We start from the raw sequence: 7737 nt of genomic DNA on the forward strand, positions 1-7737 counted from the left end.
CGCGAACCCGGCGCGCCAAGCTCGAGGCTGTGGCAGCCAACGGGTGCGCGAGCGCAGCTGGAGCGGCTAGACGGCCCGCACACCGGAGACCGAGGGGATCAGGGAGAGGCGCGGGGCGGCGAGAGGCGGCCTCCGAGCGGTCGGTTACCTCTCTTCTCGGGACCCGGTCCCTCGCGTCTCGCACCGTCCGTAGGCTCGCGCGCCACCGGAGACTGGGAATTACCGCGGAAGGGAAGAGACTCGGGGAGGGGGTCGGGGACAAACGAGATGCAAGGGGAAAACGGGTGGGACTCGAGCTCGCGTCCGCGTGCAGAACAGCTCGTACCCGGCGGCATCGGGTAGGGGGCCGACGCGCGCCGGGAATAGAGGGCCCGAGCTGAACTGACGGAAAGAGCCGAAACTCTCCCGGAGGTGGCCGAACGCAGGCGCAGCGAGGGGAGTCGAGCGCGCGGCTTTTGCTCAAAGTCCGGGTCGGGAAGCTTCCCCTCGGGCTACCCCCTACGGCGCCGCTCACTCTTCCGCACGGAGGACTTCACACCGCTTTCCCTTCGCCTCCTTTCCGACCCAAGTTTTGTTCCAAAAGGCAATTTCAGAGTCTCCAACGGCGGGAAACGCTGGAGCCTACGGGCCGCGCGGTCGCTCTGCCTCCTGAGAGTGCGCAGAGGCCGGTGAGGTCGCGGGAAGAATGACCTCAGGAGCTGATGGGGGTTCTCTGCCCTGGCGATGTTCGCCCGGCACGCTCCCCAAGTCAGTTCGTCAGTCGAGTTTCTAATCTACCCAGCTGTCAGCATAGCCTCTCTACGCAGCGTTGGTCGGTCCCGCCGCGTTTGGAATCTTTTCTGTTAAATACTCTGTCTTCGACGCCAGACTCCCAACCTCCCTGGTGCTGGAACTGACTAGTATTTGTGCACCTTTCCGCATGCGTGAAGCACTCACCTCACTGTCGACTGGTCGGGGTCTATTAAGAGGGGCCAGAGGGATTTAGACAATCAGCATTGAAAAGATTCATTAGAATCTGGGGCTGGGCGCGGTGGCTCACGTCTGTAATCCCAGCACTTTGGGAGGCCGAGGTGGGCGGATCACTTGAGGTCAGGAGTTCAAGACCAGCCTGGCTAACAAAGTGAAACCCGTCTCTACTAAAAATACAAAAATTAGCTGGATGTGGTGGCACACGTCTGTAATCTCAGCTACTCAGAAGGCTGAGGCAGGAGAGTCACCTGAACTCAGGAGGCGGAGGAGGCGGAGGTTGCAGTGAGCCAGGATTGTGCCACTGCACTCCACCCTACATCTCAAAATAAAAAAATAAAAAAAAAAAGATGTGTTAGAATCTGTTCCCATCTTACCTTTTGGGGCCAAGCAAAGGGGCTCTGAAAAGGCACCAACAAGCTGGAGAGTGTGTGTGAGTGTATAGGTAGACACCATAGGCACATGTCATTTTGGTTTCCACGTATGTTATTGCAATGACAGGGTATCCTACTCCAATGACTGAGTAGTATAGTAGAGGTTGGCCAAGCCATCTGATCCTTGTGGTTTTTAACTTTGCTTGAGGTAAGGGCTCAAAAATCCCCTGGAGTCCAATGACCTCTGGTTAATAGTGTCTCATCTACTCCAACCATATAATTTACTGATCTGGATAAGCAGAAGACTTAAGTAATCCAGCTAGGTAGGACACTGGACTGTATGTTCCTTTCTATTCCGTCTTCTTTCAAAAATTCAAATAGAAGCAAATTATCCAAATGTCTGCTTTCTTTTCATTCACTAAACTGGCACCTACTCTATGGTGGGTATTGTTCTAGGTATTCAGTCATTTACAAAGAAGAAAAAGACAATATCATTACCCCAAGGAGAGTATCTAGTTACAAAAGAGGATAAAGTTATTAAATAGGCCAGTTGCAGCAGCTTATGCCTGTAATCCCAACATTTTGAGAGGCCAGGGTGGGAGGACTGCTTGAGCCCAGGAGTTTGAGACCAGCCTGGGCAACATAACAAGATCCCCCATCTCTACAAACAAATTTAAGTTATTAAGTGACTATAATAACATAGTGTTGAAGCAGAAAAGTACAAAGTGGTTTAGGAAAAAAGAATGAGTGACTAATTCTTCCACAATTCCCCTTCCTTCCCATACAGAGTAGGAACAGGATGATATGACCCTGGTAAATGGAGAACTTCATCATGAGGTATGGGATGCGAGCCTTGCATCCTATTCCACAAAGACTGGTTTCACTCACCAAAACTCACTCAGGAAAGGCCTTCATTATAGGGCCTCTTGCTGCTGCAAAGCCAATACAAGTTTTTTGGATGGAAAATGAAGTCCCCGTTGTTGGCCAGGTTCGGTGGCTCATGTCTGTAATCCCAAAACTTTGAGAGGCTGAAGTGGATCACTTGAGCCCAGGGGTTTGAGATTACCCTGGGCAACATAGGGAGACCCTGTCTCTACAAAAAATAAAAGTAAATTAGCTAGCTGAGGTGGCTTCTGCATGTTGTCCCAGCTGCCCAGGAAGCTGAGGTAGGAGGATTCCTTGAGCCCAGAAAGTCAAGGCTGCAGTGAGTTGTGATCACACCACTGCACTCCAGCCTGGACAACAGAGTGAGACCTTATCAAAAAAAGTTCCCATTCTTAATAATATTATAGTCTGTTGTGGGGAAGACATGATGCCTCATGACGCCAAGAGATTTCCTGATCTAATAGGAGAGACTTTTTTGTTTGTTTTGGAGACAGGGTCTCCCTCTGTTGCCCAGGCTTGAGTATGGTAGCACAATCATAGCTCACTGTAACCTTGAATCCCTGGGCTCAAGGGATCCTCCCCTGTCAGCCTCCTGAGTAACTAGGACTAAGGCTCTGGCCACCACGCCCAGATAATTTTTTAATTTGTTGTAGAAATGGGTGTCTCACCACATTGCCCAGGCTGGTCTTGAACTCCTGGCCTCAAATGATCCTCCCTCCTGGGCTTCCCAAAGCACTGGGATTACAGGCGTGAGCCACCACACTCGGCTAGGAGAGACTTTGTATATGTGGACAGCCTTCTCCAAGAGAAGGAAGGTAGATTGAAGAGCACCCTAGGGTATGAGAGCTGTTAAAACATCACTGGAAATTTAGCAAGATAGAGAATATTGTATTTAACTTAAAGTCTCGTTCAAGGGAAAGTTCTGGATGTGGTAGTACACATGACCTCCTCACAAGGATTTTACTCAAAAAATATCCTCCAAGAAGATCAGGTTGCTTTAGCATATGTCTTGCTGAGTGGGATTTGCAAAAGGGGTCTTGCAACTCATGGCCCACCTTTGCCCTTTCTCCATGCAGCACTCAACCTTTCTAAAGCAACATTGAACAAATGTTTCAAAAATATTTTTTGACCTGGGTTACAAATATTAATTTTGTTGTTGTTGTTTTTAAGATGGAGTTTTGTTCTCGCCGCCCACGCTGGAGTGCAATGACCCAGTCTCAGCTCACTGCAACATCTGCCTCCCAGGTTCAAGCAATCGTTCTCTCTCAACATACTGAGCACCTGGGATTACAGGTGCCTGCCACCACGCCCAGCTAATTTTTGTATTTTTAGTAGAGATGAGGTTTATACCATGTTGGCCAGGCTGGTCTCGAACTCCTGACCTTAGATGATCCACCTGCCTCAGCCTCCCGAAGTGCTGGGATTACAGGCGTGACCAGGCCCGACCTATTTTTGTTCTTTATAAAACACATATATTTTCTACTGTGTATGTTTATTTATGTATTTTTTTTGAGACAGAGTTTCATTCTTGTTGTCCAGGCTGGAGTACAATGGCGCGATCTCGGCTCACCACAACCTCTGCCTCCCATGTTCAAGCGATTCCCCTGCTTCAGCCTCCCGAGTAGCTGAGATTACAGGCATGCACCACCCGCCCGGCTAAGTTTGTATTTTCAGTAGAGACAGGGTTTCTCCGTGTTGGTCAGGCTGGTCCCGAACTCCCGACCTCAGGTGATCCACTTGCCTTAGCCTCCTACAGTGCTGGGATTACAGGCATGAGCCACCGTGCCCGGCCTACTGTGTGTGTTTTACTTCACAATAAAACAAAGTTATTGTCACCTGCCTTGAAACAATTGCAAATTGTTCAAAGTGCATGTATAAATTATTTTGGAGGAAAATAAATGCTGCAATAAATGCAAAATATAATATTTGTGACCTACTCTGAAGAAAACACAAAAATAACCAAATTTCTTAAATGTTTAGCGTAGATGTTAAGGGTTAAAAAAGAAAAAGATCATTTTGAAATAAGATCCATTAGTCTCTGTTCAGCCTTACGAAATTAATTTATCCCAGGTTACTTGATGATCAAGTGCCAGAACTAGAATTAGAGAGAAATCATGACATAAGCTTCACCTTGGCAGATATATTCTGCAGGTATTAACCCGACCTAATTTGATATGTTTTCAAATAGATCCTTGACTTCAGAACTTTAATGCTTTTGCTTGGTTTGAATTGATATTTTGTATCTTAAGTGATTGATTGCCAGATTCCGTGTTTTTATTAGGAAGAAAAAGAGGTCAACTGTAACCTGAGAGGCACAGAAATTTAACTTATGATCTTGGAGACTTGACAACCAATGACTGTAATTAAGAAACATAATGTTTTAAAGTCTCCGTTGACTGAAGCTGCAAGTGACAACAGGCACAAAAACCAGTAGAGAACAGCTCATAAGACTGTACTTTTCCTTTTGCCTATACTAACCCTAGTACCTAAGAATATTCATGTTAGCAGTCCAAAGTGTGTCTCAGAAAATTCGTTTCATGGGATACCAAAATCATGTTATCTGAGAAAACTATTCCATGTCCAAATAAGTTTGGAAAGCACAGGTTAAAATCAAGTTAAATTGGTTTATTTACTTCCCAGAATATTTAATATGGTACCATGCTTTGTTCATATTGAAGTGAGCAGGCTATATAGTGTGCAGCTTTCCCCAAGGAAGTTCTTCCCACTCCCATCCCCACCCCCAAGACTTTTTTGCAGAATTAGTATGTCTTTGAACATCCATTGTATAAAGTTCAATTAAAATGGTTTGATTAGGTCAGCATTTCCCATTTTACAGATAACAAAACTGAGGCCCAAAGACAAGGCTAACATACCCAAATTTTCACTTGTGTATCAGATATTTAAAGCTAGGCCGGGCGCGGTGGCTCAAGCCTGTAATCCCAGCACTTTGGGAGGCCGAGACGGGCGGATCACGAGGTCAGGAGACCGAGACCATCCTGGCTAACACGGTGAAACCCTGTCTCTACTAAAAAAAAAATACAAAAAACTAGCCGGGCGAGGTGGTGGGCGCCTGTAGTCCCAGCTACTCGGAAGGCTGAGGCAGGAGAATGGCGTGAACCCGGGAGGCGGAGCTTGCAGTGAGCTGAGATCCGGCCACTGCACCCCAGCCTGGGCGACAGAGCAAGACTCCGTCTCAAAAAAAAAAAAAAAAAAATTAATATGCTTCACTTCTGTCAAATGTTTTATACTTCATAAAGTACTCTCTACACATTGTTTTATTTGATTGTCTCAACATTGTGTGGTGCAGGCATCATTGCCTCATGTAACAAATGAGGAAACTGAAGCTCAAAATTGTTCAATAATTTACCTAGGTTGCACATTTAATAAATGTCCTGCTATTTACATTAGGAGAAGACACAGTCCCTTGCCCTCAAGCGGCTTTGGTATAATTAAGAAGAGAAGACTTGCAAACATGAGACAGAGAACAATTTATATGGCAACATGCAAGAAACTTATTGATAGAACAGTACAAACTATATGGGAATACAGAAGGAATTCAAAAGGCAGAGATTACTGGAGGTGGAATTAATCAGTGAAGCCATCATTTAGGGATAAACCTTAAGCTAGGTCCTGAAAGAAGTGTAAAGATTTGTATTAGCAAGGCTGGGCGTGGTGGTTAATGCCTGTAATCCCAGCACTTTGGGAGGCCAAGGCCAGTGGGTCACCTGAGGTCAGAAGTTCGAGACCAGCCTGGCCAACATGATGAAATCCTGCCTGTACTAAAAATACAAATATACTAGCCTTGCGTGGTGGCAGGCGCCTATAATCCCAGCTACTCGGGAGGCTGAGGCATGAGAATCACTTGAACCTGGGAGGCAGAGGTTGCAGTGAGCCAAGATCATACTACTGCACTCCAGCCTGGGCAAGAGCGAAACTCCGTCTCAAAAAAAAAAAAGGATTTAGCACAGAGGAAAAATAATTATAGAAAAGAAGAATAACACCAGCCAAAGGCAAAAATATCAAAATAAGAAACACATTGATGGAGAAGAATTAGAGCCTGAAGGGAGATGGGTCTGAAATGATCGGTCGTCTTGGCTGTGCAAGAAAATCAAATGCTAAGATGAAGTGAGTTTGCAGGCACTGAACATCAAATTTACTGAATATCAAATGTACACTCTCTCCTGTGGGTTATGGGAGGGAAAGGGAGAAAAAAGCAAGAGAAACCACATTTAAAGTGAGTAAGGATATGGAAGGAGGGGTGAGGGAGTAAAATAAGCCTCAATGGCCCTCAGGTATGTGACTGGGAAACGCCTGAACCGAAGACGTTTGTATGTCCCACAAACCCTTCTCATTCTTTTTTTTTTTTTTTTGAGACAGAGTCTCTCACTGTTGCCCAGGCTGGAGTGCAGGAGTGCAGTGGCGCAATCTCAGCTCACGGCAACCTCTGCCTCCCAGATTCAAGCGATTCTCTTGCCTCAGCCTCCTGAGTAGCTGGGACTACAGGTGCGCCACGATGCCCAGGTAATTTTTTTGAAGTTTTAGTAGAGATGGGGTTTCACATGTTGGCCAGGATGGTCTCGATCTCTTGACCTTGTGATCCACCTGCCTCAGCCTCCCAAAGTGCTGGGATTACAGGCATGAGCCACTGGCACCAAGCCCCATTCCTTTTTTTTTTTTTTTTTTAAGAGACCAGGGTTCTCCATTGCCCAGGTTGGAGTTGGAGTGCAGTGGTGGGATCATTACTCACTGCAGCCTCCAGCTCCAAGGCTCAACTGGTCCTCCCACTGCAGCCTTCCCAGTAACTTGGACTACAGGTGTGAGCCACCAGGCCTAGCTAGTTTTTTTTTTTTTTTGTGGAGATGGGGTCTCCCTATGTTGCCCAGGCTGGTCTCAAACTCAAGCAATCCTCACCGCTGGGTTCAAGTGATCCTCCTGCCTCAACCTCCCAAAGTGCTAGGATTATAGGCATCAGCCACTATGCCTGGGCTTTTTTTTTTTTTCCTACTCTTGAGGCAGATTAATAAGTTTCTTGTTTATTTATTAGAGGCAGGGCCTTGCTCTGTTGCCTAGGTTGGAGTACAGTGGCAGAATCATAACTCACTATAGCCTCAAACTCCCGGGCTCAAGTGATCCCCCTGCCTCCACCCATCATCATGCCCAGCTCTCATTCCTTTTCTGGTACTAAGTCACCTGAAAGGTGCCTGAGCTATCGATGCTCGGAAAAATGCCCTTTTAGGTGCTGCTTGCAAAGCCAGATTCACATGTTGACTCAGTCACTGCCCAGCAGAAGATGTTCCCCACAACCTTTCTCGACCCAGAATTGGGACTGAGGTCTGGCACAGAATAGGTTAAAAAATTCCCTTCTGGGCTGGGAGGGGTGGCTCATGCCTGTAATCTCAACACTTTGGGAGGCCAAGGCAGGCAGATCACCTGAGGTAGAGAGTTTGAAACTAGCCTGACCAACGTGGAGAAACCCCGTCTCTACTAAAAATACAAAATTAACTGGGTGTGA

The 7737-nt window shown here is 46.7% G+C and overlaps 1 protein-coding gene across 1 annotated transcript in view; it reads right to left on the reverse strand.

Moving 5' to 3' along the window:
- The window catches only part of SPATS2 (spermatogenesis associated, serine-rich 2), a 185234-nt gene extending 184896 nt beyond the window's left edge, over positions 1-338 (reverse strand). The window contains exon 1 of the mRNA XM_011936178.1: positions 224-338. The gene's annotated coding sequence lies outside the window, so the exon portion shown is untranslated. The remainder of the gene's footprint in view (positions 1-223) is intronic.
- Positions 339-7737: the final 7399 nt, after the last annotated feature.

The sequence above is a fragment of the Colobus angolensis genome, unplaced genomic scaffold (assembly GCF_000951035.1).
Source record: "Colobus angolensis palliatus isolate OR3802 unplaced genomic scaffold, Cang.pa_1.0 Scaffold151, whole genome shotgun sequence".
Taxonomy (NCBI): domain Eukaryota; kingdom Metazoa; phylum Chordata; class Mammalia; order Primates; family Cercopithecidae; genus Colobus; species Colobus angolensis.